Below are 25,638 nucleotides of genomic sequence, written 5' to 3'. Positions count from 1 at the left end.
CTGTGAATGCGGTGCTGTGTTGTTCTTGCTGGATGACACTGGCGGACACCGGTTTCCTCCATCTGCAGTCTAGTGGCAGGCGCCGGCACCTGTAACTTCGACGATGGGTAGCGTCGTGGGAAGACGTCTTGGGACACAGGTTCCCATCCTCAGTTTGTTCTTAAAAACACCCTCCACAATCCCTCGTAGTTTGTCGAAACACTTTTTGGAGCTCCTGCAGGTTAAGAATGTCAGAGGGCCTCCAAAGCTTCCTTGGGAAGCTCCATGCATAAATTCTATTTCGCTAAACGCCTGACCGTCTATTACTGACAAGGGGACTGTGTTTGCCCTTCATCACCGATTTCATCCTGATTTATAGTGTATGCTTGGCTTGGCGCGTACTGCGAAGCCTGAGTCATTCATTCTAGCTTAGCCTCCAGGCAGTAGTTGACACAGTGGAAAGCGAACACAACGACAATCCGTGAGCGTGGGGCCTCGTCCCTATGGGGAACCTTCTTTCTACGAGGGCGGTTCAGAAAGTAACCTCCGATTGGTCACAGTGCGGGTTGTGGGGGGAGTAGCGACGCCATCTGTGCGTTCACGCACTCAACAGGTCAGTCGGCATCAAGCCGTCGTCGAGTGAACGTCGTACCTGCGCTAGTTTAGTTTTTGTGGCAGTTTGAAATGTGTGCTGCAATAGAAAACCCCGCCAAATGTGAAGTGCGTGCTGTCATAAGGTTTTTTACAGCCAAAGGATATTCTGCAGCAGCTATTCATCGTGAGCTTTGTGCCGTGTACGGACCAAGAGTTATGAGTGAAGGAGTTGTCTGTGAATGGGTACGTTTATTTAAAAGTGTACGAGAAAACGTTCATGATGAAGAGAGGAGTGGTAGACCATCATTGGTGACTGACGAACTCGTTCAGACAGTTGATGCAAAAGTTCGTGAAAATCGACGTTTCTCAATGTCGGAGTTGTCTACTGGTTTTCCACAGATTTCTAAGACTCTCTTGTACGAGATAGTGGCAGCAAGATTGGGTTACCGTAAGTTCTGTGCACGATGGGTGCCCAAAATTCTTACCGACCACCACAAAACTCAAAGAATGGCCTCTGCATTAGACTTTCTGTCACGTTATGAGGACGAAGGAGAACCATTGTTAAACAGAACCGTGACCGGTGACGAAACCTGGATTAAGTACGTGAACCCTGAGACAAAAGAACAATCAAAGATGTGGGCACATTCAAATTCGCCTACCAAACCAAGAAAAGCCTCGCAAGATTTTTCTGCCAGAAAACTGATGGCAACAGTGTTTTGGGATGCCAAAGGGGTGTTGTTGGTTGAATTCATGGAACGTGGTACGACCATTAATCAAGACGTGTACTGTGAAACAATAAAAAAGTTACGACGGGCTATACCGAACAAAAGCCGTGGTATGCTGACTTCCGGTATCGTTTTTTTGCACGATAACGCCCGTCCTCACTCTGCTCGCAGAACAACGGCCCTTCTTGAGTCCTTCAAGTGGGACGTTATTAACCATCCACCTTACAGCCCAGACCTGGCACCAAGTGATTATCACCCCTTCATGCATTTGAAGAAATGGCTCGGGTCACAGCGGTTTGATGACGACGAAGAGCTCAAAGATGCGGTCACAGGCTGGCTCCAGGCACAAGTGGGTGATTTTTATGCAGAAGGAATTTCAAAGCTTGTGAAGAGATACGATAAGTGCCTCAATCGCTATGGAGACTATGTAGAAAAATAGTGCAAAGATGTAGTTGTAAGATGTATATATTAAAATATTTTTATTTTACTTGGTGTATTTTTTTAAATCAACCGGAGGTTACTTTCTGAATGGCCCTCGTATTTTCAATTTGTACGTTACATGGTAAATCGAAATAATGCTCAGTATGTCGTATTTATTAATATTTTCATTAAAAGTGAGGACAAAGATTTTTCAAGATGAAGAAGGGTTCGATCGTATATTATTGAAGTGATTAACCCCCTGCCCCCTTTCCAACGAAGAAAAGTACCTAGCTTGTACCACCTCTTGGGGGGTGTCTACGTTCATCATCAGGTTAACAGTTTCAACAAATAGCTTCAAAACTGCTCTTATCTCATCGAGAGAGAAAAATAAATCACAACCTGAGAAGACGGCATCAGAATATATCCATTAAACATCACATCACATATGATGGTGGTCGAAGTAGAGAAGATAATAAATGTAGACTGGCAATGGCAAGGAAAGCGTTTCTGAAGAAGAGAAATTTGTTAACATCGAGTATAGGTTTAAGTGTCAGGAAGTCGTTTCTGAAAGTATTTGTATGGAGTGTAGCCATGTATGGAAGTGAAACATGGACGATAAATAGTTTGGACAAGAAGAGAATTGAAGCTTTCGAAATGTGGTGCTACAGAAGAATGCTGAAGATTAGATGGGTAGATCACATAACTAATGATGAAGTATTGAATAGAATTGGGGAGAAGAGGAGTATGTGGCACAACTTGACAAAAAGAAGGGACCGGTTAGTAGGACATGTTCTGAGGCATCAAGGGATCACAAATTTAGCATTGGAGGGCAGCGTGGAGGGTAAAAATCGTAGAGGGAGACCAAGAGATGAATACACTAAGCAGATTCAGAAGGATGTGGGTTGTAGTAAGTACTGGGAGATGAAGAAGCTTGCACAGGATAGGGTAGCATGGAGAGCTGCATCAAACCAGTCTCAGGACTGAAGACCACAACAACAACAACAACAACAACAAACATCACGAGCTATCCTAGTCAATATTTGGCGAAATGGTGCGTTACGCATAGTTTGTTATCAAACTTTGCGGTTGGGGAGAACCTTTTATGAATGTAAACCTAGTCGCCTTTCATACAGAAACTTTAAAAACTAACTAATCGCAAAAATACGTCGTTTATAATGATGCCGAAAAAGATTACTGCTTCCCCTGTTTTTACTCTGAATATCACCCCAGCACCTATAAATCAACTGTAAAATAACAGAAACATCTAATTTTATATACAAAGTTCCTGTACGTGCCTTACAGTCCCACAGTTGAAATTTCAATTATAGATTTTCCTTTGCCTTCTCTTCTCACGCATGCTAGAGAAATGTTAATAAATGCAATGTACTGATCATTATTTCGGTTTGTTCTCAGTGCAAGAAACGTGGAAACTGAAAGTAGAAACAGGATTCCGCAAATGAGATCAACCCACCGACTGTCGATTAACGCTCTGTACTTTTCCCACTGCGCAAACCACTGCCTGGAAACTACGCAAACGTAACTGTCTCATGCCTCTGCCGACCCACGCTAAAAATGCTTTTTTCTCTAGGCGTTTGCCGATCTGGAATTCCCACATCGATCACTTTCATTTCTGTCCAAGCCTTGTGCATAATTTAAATTTGGACGAAATCGGTGATGACAGGTGAGCCCGGTCCCCATGTGAGGCAAACTCCATCGGCTCGCAACTCGATTAGAAGCCGCTTGTGAGAACGGTATCAAAAACCTTCTTTAAGTCTAGAAACATGGAATAAACTTGTGTTACTCTACCTACAGCGCGCTGATAACCACACAGTTGAGCGTCCCATATACCAAACAAACATCTACCTACAGCACTCACTATTTCGTCTGAGTAAAGAAGCAGCTGTCTTTCACAGCAACATTCTCTGACGCCGTGCTGATTACGTGTCAGTAGATCGTTTTCTTCGAGGTAAAGTGGCGATTGTGTCAAAGACGAAGGGGATACTTGAACGTAAAGACTTATCTTTTGCTATCTATCGGTTCGTAGTCGCAAAATGCCCGAGGAATGGTGACACAGGAAGAAGCCAAGAGAATTAAAAGATACAAGCAAACTCCAAGTGATCTAAAATTTTGCTGTAGACTAAATTACACGTAATTGTACCCGAGCGTACAAATTCATGGCGAATGATGCCTTCGCGAAATATGAGGTCAATGTCTTTAGCGCTGGTTTCCAGACTGTAGTCTTTTTGGGCCTGAGGATGTTTTACAAATCTATTTGGAACTGTGGTATCTTGTTTGAGTCATTAAGGGACTCTGGGTCATCTCAGGTCTTCCGTATAAGCTCATATGGCCTTGACGCTGAAAAGTGAACTTGGCAACGATTTTAATTCCTAGTAGCTCTTCCTCGTGTCCAGCCATCTCCTCCGTATCTCCCTCTCTTTCTGTCTCTCTCTCTCTCTCTGTCTCTGTCTCTCTCTCTCTCTCTCTCTCTCTCTCTCTGTCACACACACACACACACAAACACACACAAAGGGGCGAGGGGGGGGGGGGGGGGGGAGGATGAGAGAGAGTCTCTCTACAACTTTACAATCGGGCATCTACACTCTTCAAGAATGGCTAGACTGGTACCTCTCAACAAGGCTGTACGTTGATCTGAATCAACGTAGGTCAGGAGTAGTCCAGTAGATAAGATTTTCGGAAATGCCAAGCATTCGGAAAGTTATGGACTGTGCTATATAGCGCGCTTCAAACCTGTTCCATACTGCAGGTAGTTTACGGAACATTGCTAGACGGCTTTGCTAACAGACAAGAATGCAGCAATCCCACGAGGAAACTGGCATATGACATACAAATAAATTCATAGAAAGGAAGGAGCTTGGAGTTTAAACGCCTAATCGCCATTGTGAACTTTGCAAACATTATAAATATGAATTGGAGTAAATGGAGAAGGGCTGGTTGTGATTACTGTATGAGGAGACATTTTGATTACTGATTTGGGAAACAAAGAAATATAAATCAGACTTCACATGTGACAACACGTTGCCAATGAGACGGTACACTTTAGCTTTATTTTAGCATTTAATATGTGGCAGCCTAAAAAACTGTCCGTTATGGAATAAATAAATTCAGTCATGATTGCCCCATGGGGATTTGAAACCACTCCGTTTCTGGATTGAGTATCTTGACAGAGAGACATTGACACCATATGACATTCATAACAGAGATGAGGAAGCCTACTGTTCCACTCTTGTCTTCTATAGTTTACAAATATCATCTCAGATATAAAATATAGAAACTGGCTCTGAGCACTATGGGACTGAATATCTACGGTCATCAGTCCCCTAGAACTTAGAACTACTTAAACCTAACTAACCTAATGACATCACACAACACCCAGTCATCACGAGGCAGAGAAAATCCCTGACCGCGCCGGAAATCGAACCCGGGAACCCGGGCGTGGGAAACGAGAACGCTACCGCACGACCACGAGCTGCTGACATAAAATCTAGATGTCAATGTTTATAACTGTCGTCTCAGTACAAATTAATTGAAGCATGCAACCATATTGTAGTAGACAGAGTCGGTTGATGAAGGTTTTATACATCTCGTGCAATGATTTTGTTTGTATATTTTTTTTACAACTAATCTCCTTACACTGAAGTGATAGTAGTACAAGGGAAAGTGATATGCACATACTCAGATGGTGGTAGTTTCGCGTCCACTAGGTATAAAGTGACAGTGCGCTGGCTGAGCTGTCATTTGCACTGCGGCGATTCATGTGAACAGGATTCCGACGTGATTGAGGCCGCACAATGGGAATTAACAAACTGCACTTATTACGAACACACAACACCGTGATTCCAAGACAACATTAATCTATTTCTCTCCAAGGAACGTACATCATGGAATCTTCTTGTGGTCTTCAGTCCTGAGACTGGTTTGATGCAGCTCTCCATGCTACTCTATCCTGTGCAAGCTTCTTCATCTCCCAGTACCTACTGCAACCTACATCCTTCTGAATCTGCTTAGTGTATTCATCTCTTGGTCTCCCTCTACGATTTTTACCCTCCACGCTGCCCTCCAATGCTAAATTTGTGATCCCTTGATGCCTCAAAACATGTCCTACCAACCGATCCCTTCTTCTAGTCAAGTTGTGCCACAAACTTCTCTTCTCCTCAATCCTATTCAATAGCTCCTCATTAGTTACGTGATCTACCCACCTTATCTTCAGCATTCATCTGTAGCACCACGTTTCGAAAGCTTCTATTCTCTTCTTGTCCAAACTAGTTATCGTCCATGTTTCACTTCCATACATGGCTACACTCCATACAAATACTTTCAGAAACGACTTCCTGACACTTAAAACTATACTCGATGTTAACAAATTTCTCTTCTTGAGAAACGCTTTCCTTGCCATTGCCAGTCTACATTTTATATCCTCTCTACTTCGACCATCATCGGTTATTTTACTCCCTAAATAGCAAAACTCCTTTACTACTTTAAGTGTCTCATTTCCTAATCTAATTCCCTCAGCATCACCCGACTTAATTGGACTACATTCCATTATCCTCGTTTTGCTTTTGTTGATGTTCATCTTATATCCTCCTTTCAAAACACTGTCCATTCCGTTCAACTGCTCTTCCAAGTCCTTTGCTGTCTCTGACAGAATTACAATGTCATCGGCGAACCTCAAAGTTTTTACTTCTTCTCCATGAATTTTAATACCTACTCCGAATTTTTCTTTTGTTTCCTTTACTGCTTGCTCAATATACAGATTGAATAACATCGGGGAGAGGCTACAACCCTCTCTCACTCCTTTCGCAACCACTGCTTCCCTTTCATGCCCCTCGACTCTTATAACTGCCATCTGGTTTCTGTACAAATTGTAAATAGCCTTACGCTCCCTGTATTTTACCCCTGCCACCTTCAGAATTTGAAAGAGAGTATTCCAGTCAACATTGTCAAAAGCTTTCTCTAAGTCTACAAATGCTTGAAATGTAGGTTTGCCTTTTCTTAGTCTTTCTTCTAAGATAAGTCGTAAGGTCAGTATTGCCTCACGTGTTCCACCATTTCTACGGAATCCAAACTGATCTTCCCCAAGGTGGGCTTCTACCAGTTTTTCCATTCGTCTGTAAAGAATTCGCGTTAGTATTTTGCAGCTGTGACTTATTAAACTGATAGTTCGGTAATTTTCACATCTGTCAACACTTGCTTTCTTTGGGATTGGAATTATTATATTCTTCTTGAAGTCTGAGGGTATTTCGCCTGTCTCATACATCGTGCTCACCAGATGGTAGAGTTTTGTCATGACTGGCTCTCCCGAGGCCATCAGTAGTTCTAATGGAATGTTGTCTACTCCCGGGGCCTTGTTTCGACTCAGGTCTTTCAGTGCTCTATCAAACTCTTCACGCAGTATTTTGTCTCCCATTTCGTCTTCATCTACATCCTCTTCCATTTCCATTATATTGTCCTCAAGTACATCGCTCTTGTATAAACCCTCTATATACTCCTTCCACCTTTCTGCCTTCCCTTCTTTGCTTAGAACTGGGTTGCCATCTGAGCTCTTGATATTCATACAAGTGGTTCTCTTCTCTCCAAAGGTCTCTTTAATTTTCCTTTAGGCAGTATCTATCTTACCCCTAGTGAGATAAGCCTCTACATCCTTACATTTGTCCTCTAGCCATCCCTGCTTAGCCATTTTACACTTCCTGTCGATATCATTTTTGAGACGTTTGTACTCCTTTTTGCCTGCTTCATTTACTGCATTTTTATATTTTCTCCTTTCATCAATTAATTTCAATATTTCTTCTGTTACCCAAGGATTTCTATTAGTCCTTGTCTTTTTTCCTACTTGATCCTCTGCTGCCTTCACTACTTCATCCCTCAGAGCTACCCATTCTTCTTCTACTGCATTTCCTTCCCCCATTCCTGTCAATTGTTCCCTTATGCTCTCCCTGAAACTCTCTACAACATCTGGTTCTTTCAGTTTATCCGGGTCCCAGCTCCTTAAATTCCTCCCTTTTTGTAGTTTCTTCAGTTTCAATCTGCAGTTCATAACCAATAGATTGTGGTCAGAATCCACATCTGTCCCAGGAAATGTCTTACAATTTAAAACCTGGTTCCTAAATCTCTGTCTTACCATTATATAATCCATCTGATACCTTTTAGTATCTCCAGGATTCTTCCAGGTATACAACCTTCATTTATGATTCTGGAACCAAGTGTTAGCTATGATTAAGTTATGCTCTGTGCAAAATCCTACAAGGCGGCTTCCTCTTTCATTCCTTCCCCCCAATCCATATTCACCCACTATGTTTCCTTCTCTCCCTTTTCCTACTGGCGAATTCCAGTCACCCATGACTATTAAATTTTCGTCTCCCTTCACTACCTGAATAATTTCATTTATCTCGTCATACATTTCATCTATTTCTTCATCATCTGCAGAGCTAGTTAACGTATAAACTTGTACTACTGTAGTAGGCATGGGCTTTGTGTCTATCTTGGCCACAATAATGCGTTCACTATGCTGTTTGTAGTAGCTAACCCGCACTCCTATTTTTTATTCATTATTAAACCTACTCCTGCATTACCCCTATTTGATTTTGTATTTATAACCCTGTAATCACCTGACCAAAAGTCTTGTTCCTCCTGCCACCGAACTTCACTAATTCCCACTATATCTAACTATAACCTATCCATTTCCCTTTTTAAATTTTCTAACCTACCTGCCCGATTAAGGGATCTGACATTCCACGCTCCGATCCGTAGAACGCCAGTTTTCTTTCTCCTGATAACGACGTCCTCCTGAGTAGTCGCCGCCCGGAGATCCGAATGGGGGACTATTTTACCTCCGGAATATTTAACCCAAGAGGACGCCATTATCATTCAATCATACAGTAGAGCTGCATGTCCTCGGGAAAAATTACGGCTGTAGTTTCCCCTTGCTTTCAGCCGTTCGCAGTACCAGCACAGCAAGGCCGTTTTGGTTAATGTTACAAGGCCAGATCAGTCAATCATCCAAACTGTTGCCCCTGCAACTACTGAAAAGGCTGCTGCCCCTCTTCAAGAACCACATGTTTGTCTGGCCTCTCAACAGATACCCCTCCGTTGTGGTTGCACCTACGGTACGGCCATCTGTATCGCTGAGGCACGCAAGCCTCCCTACCAACGGCAAGGTCCATGGTTCATGGGGGGGACATCATGGAATATAAAACATTAATTCAAGGATAATCAATATTTCCAGAGTGTCTATAACGTACATCATGGAATATAAAACATTAATTCAAGGATAATCAATATTTCCAGAGTGTCTATAATTACAAATATCAACCCGCAACTCCCTCCCCACCCTGGTCAACTTCTAGAGGAATGACCAGTTGAACAGGACGTGAGATAATGGATCCTTCTGAAGTTCCTAAGGTTACAGCTCGTATTTTCCCATCTCTTCCATCATGAAGATCTTCTATCCGCGCCTTCCTCCACATGTGTCGTTGACGAACATCCTCTTGTAGAAGAACGACATCACCCAGCTGGAGTCTTCCTGAACCTGGCCTTGGTTTATGAGTTTCATGGAAGTTTTTGAGCAGGATCAGATATTATTTCTTCCACCTGTTCCAGAAGTGTTTTACCATCTTCTGCAGCCGTTGAAATTCCTTGGACAAGTCCTTTCTAACTGGTGATTCTGGACCAGTAGGTAGTTTTGTGAGTCGATCACCTACAAGGAAATATGCGGGCGTCAGTGGCTCAGATTCCTCTCCCCCTTGCGTAATTCAAAAATGGTTCAAGTGGCTCTATGGAACTTAACATCTATGGTCATCAGTCCCCTAGAACTTAGAACTACTTAAACCCAACTAACGCAAGGACAGCACACAACACCCAGTCATCACGAGGCAGAGAAAATCCCTGACCCCGCCGGGAATCGAACCCGGGAACCCGGGCGTGGGAAGCGAGAACGCTACCGCACGACCACGAGCTGCGGACCTTTGCGTAATTGGTGTAGAGTCTAGTGCTGCTTCTATGCTGACCAGGATAGTGTTGAGACCTTCTTCGTCCAACTGTGACTGTCCTAAAACTTTTCTCAGGCGGAGTTTGACAGATCCCACCATCCGTTCCCAGAATCCTCCCCACCAAGGGGCGTGTGGGGCGATGAATTTCCAAGTGATGGCTTGCTGGGCGAGGTACTTGTGCGTCTTGCTTGCCATGAGAGCCTGCCAGAGCTCCTTCAGCTCTAAGTGCGTAGCATGGAAGGTAGTAGCATTATCAGTGTAAATTGTTCTGGGCACTCCTCGTCTTCCGACAAACCTTTGTAGGGCTTGAAGAAATCTGTCAGTTGACATATCTGAACATAGTTCCAGGTGTATGATTCGTGTTGTTGCGCATGTGAATAGAGCAATATACGCTTTCTTCGTAATATGTCCTTGTCTGGCATATAATGGACCAGCAAAGTCAATACCTGTTACTGTAAATGGTGTCAGTGGTGATACTCGTTCAGCTGGTAATGGAACCTCAGTTTGTTAAACAACGTGAGCTTTCACCATCTTACAAGGTAGACAACGGTGTAGAATATGTTTAATTGCCTGTCGAGCTCTAAGGATCCAGAATTCTGTTCTCAGTTCAGATAACACTATGTTTACTCCAAGGTGATGCAAACGAATGTGAGTCAGCTGGATCAGTAAACGTGTGAAATGATGATGTCCTTCAAGAAGAATCGGTTGGCGTTGATCTCTGGGTAATTCTGCAAACTGCAGCCGTCCACCACCGAGACGAATAAGACCATTATCCAAGAATGGGTTGTAGCGAGCTATCGGAGAATTATGTGGTAGAGGCATGTTGTTGTATAGTGCATGCAGTTCGAGCGCAAAATGTTGCTGTTGAACAACTTGAATCCAGTAAGTGCGTGCTTCGTTCAAATTTGATGCTTTAAGTTCTCCAGATGTTCTGTTTTCTTTCAATAAGCGCCGTTTAAAGAGAAGTACCCATCCTGTAACTCTTAACAGCTTGAAGTAGCTACTGTACCGTGTAGCTGTTAAAATAGGAATCGTTGTTTGTACCGTGAAGACTTGGTCTGTTAACTTCTTCTTTTATGGCAAGGAGTGCTCTTCCCTCTGTAAAATTCGAGGCCACTGTGTTCTGTTCTTTGTTAACCATGCAGGTCCATGGAACCATACAGAAGCATGGTGAAGTTTATCTGCTGCGGTACCACTGGAGGTTAGATCAGCTGGATTTTCTTCACCAGGGCAGTTCCTCCACTGTGACGGGTTCGTTAGTCGTTGTATTTCCGTAACACGGTTTGACACAAAGGTTTTCCATCGATTAGGGACATGTTGTATCCATCCCAAGGCTACAGTTGAGTCAGTCCACAATGTTACACGACTTGCATTATAGTTCGTGGCCTTACAGAAATAATGAAGTTGTCTTGACCCAAGAAGTGTCGTTAGAAGTTCCAGCCGTGGAAGAGTTATTTTTCTGATGGGTGCTAGTCGGTTTTTACTGCAAACTAAATGGACTGATACCATATTTGTTGTGGTGCACCGTACATAAAGGACTGCTCCGTAGGCCTTTTCTGATGCGTCGCAAAAGACATGGATTTCTGGCTCAGTGTTTTCAGATACACCAACCCATCGGGGCATTTTTATGTGTGAACTGATGGCAATGTTCATACCCACATTCGCCAGCGTTTGCTAAGATCAAGGGATAAAAGCTCATCCAATTCAATTCCTCTTGACCAAACTTCTTGAAAAATTACACTCCTGGAAATGGAAAAAAGAACACATTGACACCGGTGTGTCAGACCCACCATACTTGCTCCGGACACTGCGAGAGGGCTGTACAAGCAACGATCACACGCACGGCACAGCGGACACACCAGGAACCGCGGTGTTGGCCGTCGAATGGCGCTAGCTGCGCAGCATTTGTGCACCGCTGCCGTCAGTGTCAGCCAGTTTGCCGTGGCATACGGAGCTCCATCGCAGTCTTTAACACTGGTAGCATGCCGCGACAGCATGGACGTGAACCGTATGTGCAGTTGACGGACTTTGAGCGAGGGCGTATAGTGGGCATGCGGGAGGCCGGGTGGACGTACCGCCAAATTGCTCAACACGTGGGGCGTGAGGTCTCCACAGTACATCGATGTTGTCGCCAGTGGTCGGCGGAAGGTGCACGTGCCCGTCGACCTGGGACCGGACCGCAGCGACGCACGGATGCACGCCAAGACCGTAGGATCCTACGCAGTGCCGTAGGGGACCGCACCGCCACTTCCCAGCAAATTAGGGACACTGTTGCTCCTGGGGTATCGGCGAGGACCATTCGCAACCGTCTCCATGAAGCTGGGCTACGGTCCCGCACACCGTTAGGCCGTCTTCCGCTCACGCCCCAACATCGTGCAGCCCGCCTCCAGTGGTGTCGCGACAGGCGTGAATGGAGGGACGAATGGAGACGTGTCGTCTTCAGCGATGAGAGTCGCTTCTGCCTTGGTGCCAATGATGGTCGTATGCGTGTTTGGCGCCGTGCAGGTGAGCGCCACAATCAGAACTGCATACGACCGGGGCACACAGGGCCAACACCCGGCATCATGGTGTGGGGAGCGATCTCCTACACGGGCCGTACACCACTGGTGATCGTCGAGGGGACACTGAATAGTGCACGGTACATCCAAACCGTCATCGAACCCATCGTTCTACCATTCCTAGACCGGCAAAGGAACTTGCTGTTCCAACAGGACAATGCACGTCCGCATGTATTCCGTGCCACCCAACGTGCTCTAGAAGGTGTAAGTCAACTACCCTGGCCAGCAAGATCTCCAGATCTGTCCCCCATTGAGCATGTTTGGGACTGGATGAAGTGTCGTCTCACGCGGTCTGCACGTCCAGCACGAACGCTGGTCCAACTGAGGCGCCAGGTGGAAATGGCATGGCAAGCCGTTCCACAGGACTACATCCAGCATCTCTACGATCGTCTCCATGGGAGAATAGCAGCCTGCATTGCTGCGAAAGGTGGATATACACTGTACTAGTGCCGACATTGTGCATGCTCTGTTGCCTGTGTCTATGTGCCTGTGGTTCTGTCAGTGTGATCATGTGATGTATCTGACCCCAGGAATGTGTCAATAAAGTTTCCCCTTCCTGGGACAGTGAATTCACGGTGTTCTTATTTCAATTTCCAGGAGTGTATTTTTGCAGTGAGGGACACAGGCGGCAACAAACCCAGTGGGTCATAGAATATAGCAGTGTTTCGTAGTACTTCTCGCTTAGTGGCAGGACGATTTATAACATTGTCGGTAACATTGTTGTGAACAACACTGAGCGTATCAGTCTGTGTGTTCCAGTGGACTCCCAGTACCTCCGTATCTGTAGTGTTTATGACACTTTCTGATTGCCATTTTCCAATCAGTTGGCTTGAATTTGGGGCCCGCTTTGCCATTGGTAGACTGATCTGTCCCATGAGTGATGTAAGCTCATAATATATGTTAATTATGGCATTATCATCTTTAGCACCTGCTATAAAATCATCCATGTATCTATTATCTTCAACAAGTAAAGCAGCTTGCGGAAAATTCGTTTTGTGCATTACAGCAAGTTCTTTCTGCGTGGCTGCAAGAAGAAACGGACTGCAGGTAAGTCCGAAAGGTAGCTGAGTGAAGCGGTATGTAATCCTTTCGTCAGTTGTAATATAGTTTCCTTGTTGATCTACGATTACTTGTTCCAAAGAAACCTCGTGAGATATCTACCTTTCCTGTGAAGAACTAACTGTAGAAATGCTTGTTTGATATCGGCAATTAAGGCTACTTGATGTAGACGATATCGCAGTAATATTGAAAAGATATCAGGAGTAAATTAGGACCTATTTCTAAAGAGTCATTCAATGAACGTGCATGCTGGTCGTGCGACGAACCATCAAATACAATCCTCCATTTGATGACACCTAACTTTTCTTTCTTTACTGCATGATGTGTCAGGTAAAATGTGTCACGCAACTTCTGTCCAGAAGGGGTGACTTCCACATGTTTCTTCTTGATGTGTTCTATCATTTGCGCCTCGTAAATTTGTTTCAGTTTCTTGTCCTTCGTAAATTTTTTCTCCAGTGAAGCAAATCTCTTCTCTGGTTGCTGAACATTGTTAGATGACATAACGTTGGGTTTTCTGGGGAAAGTCACGACTCTTCTATTGTCTTCGAGCTAGTAGGATTTTGAGAAATCTTGCACTAACGCCAATTCCTTCTGATTCAGAGTTGTTGTTTCATCTTCTGTGATTCCCATTGTTTCTAAATTCCAGAAACGTCGTAAAATATCGTCTGTTGTTGTCGCTGTCTCTAAACTGATGTAGTTTGCCGTCACAAGGTTAGCCGTGGTGCTTGATTAGCTTCCACCAAGAATCCAACCTAGAATGGAAGGTACCAGAACAACTGATGACGTTAGTCGAATCGGAGGGGAATCTTTAACCATTTTCCGATAGTAATCTGCTCCGATAAGAATCTCGATGGGGAGATCTTCTGTACCATCCCTTAGGTACGCAAACTGAAGTCCCCGTGTGCGTAAAAGTTTTCTTAAATTGAAAGGCACAGTTGGGTGATGGGAACATGAGTATGTGCTTTCAAACGCAGTCATAGACGTCTTGGATTTAGTCCACGTACCCTGTAGTGTGAATTCCACGACTCTACGGTGCGTTGAAGCTGCGGATGGCATTTCAAAGGCGTTGACAGATAGATCACGATGTTCTATAGTTCTTAAACCTAGCTCATCGATCAGGAACTTGGAAATGAAGCTTGACTGACTACCGCTATCCAGAACGCAGCGAGTAAGTTTGCTTAATTCTGCGGGTTCACTAACCCAAACTCGAGCTGTCTGAAGATAAGTAAAACCTGCTGAACTTACGTCGATTCTCCATACAGATGTAGAGCTAATTTGCTGAGAAGATGAAGAAGAGGCAGCAATGTCAGTACAGATAGCTTTGTAATGACTTTTCTTGCACTTAGAACATGAAACCTTGCCCTTCTCACAGTAGTTTCTAGCATTATGACTTCGGTTTGGAAATATAAAACAGTATCTTGCTTTAGTTTATCGATACGTTGTTGGCTGTCAGTTACTATATTGCAGTCTTGGACCCAATGAGAGCGAGCAAAATACGCAATATGGTTGTACCGGTACTTCTTGTTTAGGCTTAAGCTGATTTTTCGCTTGCTTTGAATTTATGTGAAGCGCTGCTGCAGTGGGCGTGAAGCTAGGAGATGACTGATATTCTGTACGAATCTTTTGTGCAGTGAGAGCACCACCAACTTCTTCTTCCAAAAAGTTAAGTAGTTTCAGTACATCTCCTTCCGCTACTTCGGTTCTTCTAGCATGAATGACCCATTTCTGGCACATTTCAGCGGGAAATGCACGCAGAATTTTCGGAGTGAGAATTTTACCGCATGCCACGACGTCTTCTCCTAAGGCACGCAGTGCTTGAATACGACGGTTACACTCCAGGAATGTGCTGCTCAGCGTTTCAGGTGTCTCTGACTGTACAGGCTTCAGCGCATCCTAATAATCGAGGTGCGCCTGTGTAATGCGATTGCTATCTCTACTAGCAACTTTGGTTCGCCTGACAGATAACCTCGTAGGAAAACATGTTTGTTTACTGTAGAAAGGGATGGGTCTTTATAAATGGTCGATTCAAATTGTTCCCAGAAGCGGGACCACATTTCGACATCTCCACAAAATTGCTCAAGCGTAACTGCTGGTAGCTTGACAGAGTGGAACACAGTTGGTTGTGTGAGCACTGGTGGTCTCGTAAACTGACATACGGCACGAAGAATGAGTCCGGATACCTATATCCAATCGGAACCGACCACGAGGTTTCACGAGAGGCAGGCCTGCTAGTATGAAAGTAGGCGGAGAGTACTGTGTTGCCAACAGAGAAGCAATGATAGCAGAATGGGAACCCTCTAAAATTTCAATTTTTTTGGTACACAGGGGAAAATTAATTGCAGATGGGGGAAATCCGTGTTCGACAGCTTCATCCAACGTGGCAACAGAGCATCACACGTCCAGTCTCCGCAGCACCTAGCTCCTTCCCCACTGGCGGTCGTGGCAGGCAGTCGCGATTAGTGAATAACAAACGACATTGCAAGACGTTCAGCCTACAGAGACACGTCGGCTGCTGCGAAGACAGGCCTTCTGTCCTGTGAATGCGGTGCTGTGTTGTTCTTGCTGGATGACACTGGCGGACACCGGTTTCCTCCATCTGCAGTCTAGTGGCAGGCGCCGGCACCTGTAACTTCGACGATGGGTAGCGTCGTGGGAAGACGTCTTGGGACACAGGTTCCCATCCTCAGTTTGTTCTTAAAAACACCCTCCACAATCCCTCGTAGTTTGTCGAAACACTTTTTGGAGCTCCTGCAGGTTAAGAATGTCAGAGGGCCTCCAAAGCTTCCTTGGGAAGCTCCATGCATAAATTCTATTTCGCTAAACGCCTGACCGTCTATTACTGACAAGGGGACTGTGTTTGCCCTTCATCACCGATTTCATCCTGATTTATAGTGTATGCTTGGCTTGGCGCGTACTGCGAAGCCTGAGTCATTCATTCTAGCTTAGCCTCCAGGCAGTAGTTGACACAGTGGAAAGCGAACACAACGACAATCCGTGAGCGTGGGGCCTCGTCCCTATGGGGAACCTTCTTTCTACGAGGGCGGTTCAGAAAGTAACCTCCGATTGGTCACAGTGCGGGTTGTGGGGGGAGTAGCGACGCCATCTGTGCGTTCACGCACTCAACAGGTCAGTCGGCATCAAGCCGTCGTCGAGTGAACGTCGTACCTGCGCTAGTTTAGTTTTTGTGGCAGTTTGAAATGTGTGCTGCAATAGAAAACCCCGCCAAATGTGAAGTGCGTGCTGTCATAAGGTTTTTTACAGCCAAAGGATATTCTGCAGCAGCTATTCATCGTGAGCTTTGTGCCGTGTACGGACCAAGAGTTATGAGTGAAGGAGTTGTCTGTGAATGGGTACGTTTATTTAAAAGTGTACGAGAAAACGTTCATGATGAAGAGAGGAGTGGTAGACCATCATTGGTGACTGACGAACTCGTTCAGACAGTTGATGCAAAAGTTCGTGAAAATCGACGTTTCTCAATGTCGGAGTTGTCTACTGGTTTTCCACAGATTTCTAAGACTCTCTTGTACGAGATAGTGGCAGCAAGATTGGGTTACCGTAAGTTCTGTGCACGATGGGTGCCCAAAATTCTTACCGACCACCACAAAACTCAAAGAATGGCCTCTGCATTAGACTTTCTGTCACGTTATGAGGACGAAGGAGAACCATTGTTAAACAGAACCGTGACCGGTGACGAAACCTGGATTAAGTACGTGAACCCTGAGACAAAAGAACAATCAAAGATGTGGGCACATTCAAATTCGCCTACCAAACCAAGAAAAGCCTCGCAAGATTTTTCTGCCAGAAAACTGATGGCAACAGTGTTTTGGGATGCCAAAGGGGTGTTGTTGGTTGAATTCATGGAACGTGGTACGACCATTAATCAAGACGTGTACTGTGAAACAATAAAAAAGTTACGACGGGCTATACCGAACAAAAGCCGTGGTATGCTGACTTCTGGTATCGTTTTTTTGCACGATAACGCCCGTCCTCACTCTGCTCGCAGAACAACGGCCCTTCTTGAGTCCTTCAAGTGGGACGTTATTAACCATCCACCTTACAGCCCAGACCTGGCACCAAGTGATTATCACCCCTTCATGCATTTGAAGAAATGGCTCGGGTCACAGCGGTTTGATGACGACGAAGAGCTCAAAGATGCGGTCACAGGCTGGCTCCAGGCACAAGTGGGTGATTTTTATGCAGAAGGAATTTCAAAGCTTGTGAAGAGATACGATAAGTGCCTCAATCGCTATGGAGACTATGTAGAAAAATAGTGCAAAGATGTAGTTGTAAGATGTATATATTAAAATATTTTTATTTTACTTGGTGTATTTTTTTAAATCAACCGGAGGTTACTTTCTGAATGGCCCTCGTATTTTCAATTTGTACGTTACATGGTAAATCGAAATAATGCTCAGTATGTCGTATTTATTAATATTTTCATTAAAAGTGAGGACAAAGATTTTTCAAGATGAAGAAGGGTTCGATCGTATATTATTGAAGTGATTAACCCCCTGCCCCCTTTCCAACGAAGAAAAGTACCTAGCTTGTACCACCTCTTGGGGGGTGTCTACGTTCATCATCAGGTTAACAGTTTCAACAAATAGCTTCAAAACTGCTCTTATCTCATCGAGAGAGAAAAATAAATCACAACCTGAGAAGACGGCATCAGAATATATCCATTAAACATCACATCACATATGATGGTGGTCGAAGTAGAGAAGATAATAAATGTAGACTGGCAATGGCAAGGAAAGCGTTTCTGAAGAAGAGAAATTTGTTAACATCGAGTATAGGTTTAAGTGTCAGGAAGTCGTTTCTGAAAGTATTTGTATGGAGTGTAGCCATGTATGGAAGTGAAACATGGACGATAAATAGTTTGGACAAGAAGAGAATTGAAGCTTTCGAAATGTGGTGCTACAGAAGAATGCTGAAGATTAGATGGGTAGATCACATAACTAATGATGAAGTATTGAATAGAATTGGGGAGAAGAGGAGTATGTGGCACAACTTGACAAAAAGAAGGGACCGGTTAGTAGGACATGTTCTGAGGCATCAAGGGATCACAAATTTAGCATTGGAGGGCAGCGTGGAGGGTAAAAATCGTAGAGGGAGACCAAGAGATGAATACACTAAGCAGATTCAGAAGGATGTGGGTTGTAGTAAGTACTGGGAGATGAAGAAGCTTGCACAGGATAGGGTAGCATGGAGAGCTGCATCAAACCAGTCTCAGGACTGAAGACCACAACAACAACAACAACAACAACAAACATCACGAGCTATCCTAGTCAATATTTGGCGAAATGGTGCGTTACGCATAGTTTGTTATCAAACTTTGCGGTTGGGGAGAACCTTTTATGAATGTAAACCTAGTCGCCTTTCATACAGAAACTTTAAAAACTAACTAATCGCAAAAATACGTCGTTTATAATGATGCCGAAAAAGATTACTGCTTCCCCTGTTTTTACTCTGAATATCACCCCAGCACCTATAAATCAACTGTAAAATAACAGAAACATCTAATTTTATATACAAAGTTCCTGTACGTGCCTTACAGTCCCACAGTTGAAATTTCAATTATAGATTTTCCTTTGCCTTCTCTTCTCACGCATGCTAGAGAAATGTTAATAAATGCAATGTACTGATCATTATTTCGGTTTGTTCTCAGTGCAAGAAACGTGGAAACTGAAAGTAGAAACAGGATTCCGCAAATGAGATCAACCCACCGACTGTCGATTAACGCTCTGTACTTTTCCCACTGCGCAAACCACTGCCTGGAAACTACGCAAACGTAACTGTCTCATGCCTCTGCCGACCCACGCTAAAAATGCTTTTTTCTCTAGGCGTTTGCCGATCTGGAATTCCCACATCGATCACTTTCATTTCTGTCCAAGCCTTGTGCATAATTTAAATTTGGACGAAATCGGTGATGACAGGTGAGCCCGGTCCCCATGTGAGGCAAACTCCATCGGCTCGCAACTCGATTAGAAGCCGCTTGTGAGAACGGTATCAAAAACCTTCTTTAAGTCTAGAAACATGGAATAAACTTGTGTTACTCTACCTACAGCGCGCTGATAACCACACAGTTGAGCGTCCCATATACCAAACAAACATCTACCTACAGCACTCACTATTTCGTCTGAGTAAAGAAGCAGCTGTCTTTCACAGCAACATTCTCTGACGCCGTGCTGATTACGTGTCAGTAGATCGTTTTCTTCGAGGTAAAGTGGCGATTGTGTCAAAGACGAAGGGGATACTTGAACGTAAAGACTTATCTTTTGCTATCTATCGGTTCGTAGTCGCAAAATGCCCGAGGAATGGTGACACAGGAAGAAGCCAAGAGAATTAAAAGATACAAGCAAACTCCAAGTGATCTAAAATTTTGCTGTAGACTAAATTACACGTAATTGTACCCGAGCGTACAAATTCATGGCGAATGATGCCTTCGCGAAATATGAGGTCAATGTCTTTAGCGCTGGTTTCCAGACTGTAGTCTTTTTGGGCCTGAGGATGTTTTACAAATCTATTTGGAACTGTGGTATCTTGTTTGAGTCATTAAGGGACTCTGGGTCATCTCAGGTCTTCCGTATAAGCTCATATGGCCTTGACGCTGAAAAGTGAACTTGGCAACGATTTTAATTCCTAGTAGCTCTTCCTCGTGTCCAGCCATCTCCTCCGTATCTCCCTCTCTTTCTGTCTCTCTCTCTCTCTCTGTCTCTGTCTCTCTCTCTCTCTCTCTCTCTCTCTCTCTGTCACACACACACACACACAAACACACACAAAGGGGCGAGGGGGGGGGGGGGGGGGGGGGGAGGATGAGAGAGAGTCTCTCTACAACTTTACAATCGGGCATCTACACTCTTCAAGAATGGCTAGACTGGTACCTCTCAACAAGGCTGTACGTTGATCTGAATCAACGTAGGTCAGGAGTAGTCCAGTAGATAAGATTTTCGGAAATGCCAAGCATTCGGAAAGTTATGGACTGTGCTATATAGCGCGCTTCAAACCTGTTCCATACTGCAGGTAGTTTACGGAACATTGCTAGACGGCTTTGCTAACAGACAAGAATGCAGCAATCCCACGAGGAAACTGGCATATGACATACAAATAAATTCATAGAAAGGAAGGAGCTTGGAGTTTAAACGCCTAATCGCCATTGTGAACTTTGCAAACATTATAAATATGAATTGGAGTAAATGGAGAAGGGCTGGTTGTGATTACTGTATGAGGAGACATTTTGATTACTGATTTGGGAAACAAAGAAATATAAATCAGACTTCACATGTGACAACACGTTGCCAATGAGACGGTACACTTTAGCTTTATTTTAGCATTTAATATGTGGCAGCCTAAAAAACTGTCCGTTATGGAATAAATAAATTCAGTCATGATTGCCCCATGGGGATTTGAAACCACTCCGTTTCTGGATTGAGTATCTTGACAGAGAGACATTGACACCATATGACATTCATAACAGAGATGAGGAAGCCTACTGTTCCACTCTTGTCTTCTATAGTTTACAAATATCATCTCAGATATAAAATATAGAAACTGGCTCTGAGCACTATGGGACTGAATATCTACGGTCATCAGTCCCCTAGAACTTAGAACTACTTAAACCTAACTAACCTAATGACATCACACAACACCCAGTCATCACGAGGCAGAGAAAATCCCTGACCGCGCCGGAAATCGAACCCGGGAACCCGGGCGTGGGAAACGAGAACGCTACCGCACGACCACGAGCTGCTGACATAAAATCTAGATGTCAATGTTTATAACTGTCGTCTCAGTACAAATTAATTGAAGCATGCAACCATATTGTAGTAGACAGAGTCGGTTGATGAAGGTTTTATACATCTCGTGCAATGATTTTGTTTGTATATTTTTTTTACAACTAATCTCCTTACACTGAAGTGATAGTAGTACAAGGGAAAGTGATATGCACATACTCAGATGGTGGTAGTTTCGCGTCCACTAGGTATAAAGTGACAGTGCGCTGGCTGAGCTGTCATTTGCACTGCGGCGATTCATGTGAACAGGATTCCGACGTGATTGAGGCCGCACAATGGGAATTAACAAACTGCACTTATTACGAACACACAACACCGTGATTCCAAGACAACATTAATCTATTTCTCTCCAAGGAACGTACATCATGGAATCTTCTTGTGGTCTTCAGTCCTGAGACTGGTTTGATGCAGCTCTCCATGCTACTCTATCCTGTGCAAGCTTCTTCATCTCCCAGTACCTACTGCAACCTACATCCTTCTGAATCTGCTTAGTGTATTCATCTCTTGGTCTCCCTCTACGATTTTTACCCTCCACGCTGCCCTCCAATGCTAAATTTGTGATCCCTTGATGCCTCAAAACATGTCCTACCAACCGATCCCTTCTTCTAGTCAAGTTGTGCCACAAACTTCTCTTCTCCTCAATCCTATTCAATAGCTCCTCATTAGTTACGTGATCTACCCACCTTATCTTCAGCATTCATCTGTAGCACCACGTTTCGAAAGCTTCTATTCTCTTCTTGTCCAAACTAGTTATCGTCCATGTTTCACTTCCATACATGGCTACACTCCATACAAATACTTTCAGAAACGACTTCCTGACACTTAAAACTATACTCGATGTTAACAAATTTCTCTTCTTGAGAAACGCTTTCCTTGCCATTGCCAGTCTACATTTTATATCCTCTCTACTTCGACCATCATCGGTTATTTTACTCCCTAAATAGCAAAACTCCTTTACTACTTTAAGTGTCTCATTTCCTAATCTAATTCCCTCAGCATCACCCGACTTAATTGGACTACATTCCATTATCCTCGTTTTGCTTTTGTTGATGTTCATCTTATATCCTCCTTTCAAAACACTGTCCATTCCGTTCAACTGCTCTTCCAAGTCCTTTGCTGTCTCTGACAGAATTACAATGTCATCGGCGAACCTCAAAGTTTTTACTTCTTCTCCATGAATTTTAATACCTACTCCGAATTTTTCTTTTGTTTCCTCTACTGCTTGCTCAATATACAGATTGAATAACATCGGGGAGAGGCTACAACCCTCTCTCACTCCTTCCGCAACCACTGCTTCCCTTTCATGCCCCTCGACTCTTATAACTGCCATCTGGTTTCTGTACAAATTGTAAATAGCCTTACGCTCCCTGTATTTTACCCCTGCCACCTTCAGAATTTGAAAGAGAGTATTCCAGTCAACATTGTCAAAAGCTTTCTCTAAGTCTACAAATGCTTGAAATGTAGGTTTGCCTTTTCTTAGTCTTTCTTCTAAGATAAGTCGTAAGGTCAGTATTGCCTCACGTGTTCCACCATTTCTACGGAATCCAAACTGATCTTCCCCAAGGTGGGCTTCTATCAGTTTTTCCATTCGTCTGTAAAGAATTCGCGTTAGTATTTTGCAGCTGTGACTTATTAAACTGATAGTTCGGTAATTTTCACATCTGTCAACACTTGCTTTCTTTGGGATTGGAATTATTATATTCTTCTTGAAGTCTGAGGGTATTTCGCCTGTCTCATACATCGTGCTCACCAGATGGTAGAGTTTTGTCATGACTGGCTCTCCCGAGGCCATCAGTAGTTCTAATGGAATGTTGTCTACTCCCGGGGCCTTGTTTCGACTCAGGTCTTTCAGTGCTCTATCAAACTCTTCACGCAGTATTTTGTCTCCCCTTTCGTCTTCATCTACATCCTCTTCCATTTCCATTATATTGTCCTCAAGTACATCGCTCTTGTATAAACCCTCTATATACTCCTTCCACCTTTCTGCCTTCCCTTCTTTGCTTAGAACTGGGTTGCCATCTGAGCTCTTGATATTCATACAAGTGGTTCTCTTCTCTCCAAAGGTCTCTTTAATTTTCCTTTAGGCAGTATCTATCTTACCCCTAGTGAGATAAGCCTCTACATCCTTACATTTGTCCTCTAGCCATCCCTGCTTAGCCATTTTACACTTCCTGTCGATATCATTTTTGAGACGTTTGTACTCCTTTTTGCCTGCTTCATTTACTGCATTTTTATATTTTCTCCTTTCATCAATTAATTTCAATATTTCTTCTGTTACCCAAGGATTTCTATTAGCCCTTGTCTTTTTTCCTACTTGATCCTCTGCTGCCTTCACTACTTCATCCCTCAGAGCTACCCATTCTTCTTCTACTGCATTTCCTTCCCCCATTCCTGTCAATTGTTCCCTTATGCTCTCCCTGAAACTCTCTACAACATCTGGTTCTTTCAGTTTATCCGGGTCCCAGCTCCTTAAATTCCTCCCTTTTTGTAGTTTCTTCAGTTTCAATCTGCAGTTCATAACCAATAGATTGTGGTCGGAATCCACATCTGTCCTAGGAAATGTCTTACAATTTAAAACCTGGTTCCTAAATCTCTGTCTTACCATTATATAATCCATCTGATACCTTTTAGTATCTCCAGGATTCTTCCAGGTATACAACCTTCATTTATGATTCTGGAACCAAGTGTTAGCTATGATTAAGTTATGCTCTGTGCAAAATCCTACAAGGCGGCTTCCTCTTTCATTCCTTCCCCCCAATCCATATTCACCCACTATGTTTCCTTCTCTCCCTTTTCCTACTGGCGAATTCCAGTCACCCATGACTATTAAATTTTCGTCTCCCTTCACTACCTGAATAATTTCATTTATCTCGTCATACATTTCATCTATTTCTTCATCATCTGCAGAGCTAGTTAACGTATAAACTTGTACTACTGTAGTAGGCATGGGCTTTGTGTCTATCTTGGCCACAATAATGCGTTCACTATGCTGTTTGTAGTAGCTAACCCGCACTCCTATTTTTTATTCATTATTAAACCTACTCCTGCATTACCCCTATTTGATTTTGTATTTATAACCCTGTAATCACCTGACCAAAAGTCTTGTTCCTCCTGCCACCGAACTTCACTAATTCCCACTATATCTAACTATAACCTATCCATTTCCCTTTTTAAATTTTCTAACCTACCTGCCCGATTAAGGGATCTGACATTCCACGCTCCGATCCGTAGAACGCCAGTTTTCTTTCTCCTGATAACGACGTCCTCCTGAGTAGTCGCCGCCCGGAGATCCGAATGGGGGACTACTTTACCACCGGAATATTTTACCCAAGAGGACGCCATTATCATTTAATCATACAGTAGAGCTGCATGTCCTCGGGAAAAATTACGGCTGTAGTTTCCCCTTGCTTTCAGCCGTTCGCAGTACCAGCACAGCAAGGCCGTTTTGGTTAATGTTACAAGGCCAGATCAGTCAATCATCCAAACTGTTGCCCCTGCAACTACTGAAAAGGCTGCTGCCCCTCTTCAAGAACCACATGTTTGTCTGGCCTCTCAACAGATACCCCTCCGTTGTGGTTGCACCTACGGTACGGCCATCTGTATCGCTGAGGCACGCAAGCCTCCCTACCAACGGCAAGGTCCATGGTTCATGGGGGGGACATCATGGAATATAAAACATTAATTCAAGGATAATCAATATTTCCAGACTGTCTATAACGTACATCATGGAATATAAAAAATTAATTCAAGGATAATCAATATTTCCAGAGTGTCTATAATTACAAATATCAACCCGCAACTCCCTCCCCACCCTGGTCAACTTCTAGAGGAATGACCAGTTGAACAGGACGTGAGATTATGGATCCTTCTGAAGTTCCTAAGGTTACAGCTCGTATTTTCCCATCTCTTCCATCATGAAGATCTTCTATCCGCGCCTTCCTCCACATGTGTCGTTGACGAACATCCTCTTGTAGAAGAACGACATCACCCAGCTGGAGTCTTCCTGAACCTGGCCTTGGTTTATGAGTTTCATGGAAGTTTTTGAGCAGGATCAGATATTATTTCTTCCACCTGTTCCAGAAGTGTTTTACCATCTTCTGCAGCCGTTGAAATTCCTTGGACAAGTCCTTTCTAACTGGTGATTCTGGACCAGTAGGTAGTTTTGTGAGTCGATCACCTACAAGGAAATATGCGGGCGTCAGTGGCTCAGATTCCTCTCCCCCTTGCGTAATTCAAAAATGGTTCAAGTGGCTCTATGGAACTTAACATCTATGGTCATCAGTCCCCTAGAACTTAGAACTACTTAAACCCAACTAACGCAAGGACAGCACACAACACCCAGTCATCACGAGGCAGAGAAAATCCCTGACCCCGCCGGGAATCGAACCCGGGAACCCGGGCGTGGGAAGCGAGAACGCTACCGCACGACCACGAGCTGCGGACCTTTGCGTAATTGGTGTAGAGTCTAGTGCTGCTTCTATGCTGACCAGGATAGTGTTGAGACCTTCTT

Source organism: Schistocerca americana, chromosome 6 (assembly GCF_021461395.2).
Source record: "Schistocerca americana isolate TAMUIC-IGC-003095 chromosome 6, iqSchAmer2.1, whole genome shotgun sequence".
NCBI lineage: Eukaryota > Metazoa > Arthropoda > Insecta > Orthoptera > Acrididae > Schistocerca > Schistocerca americana.
Note: the sequence above shows the minus strand (reverse complement) of the source record.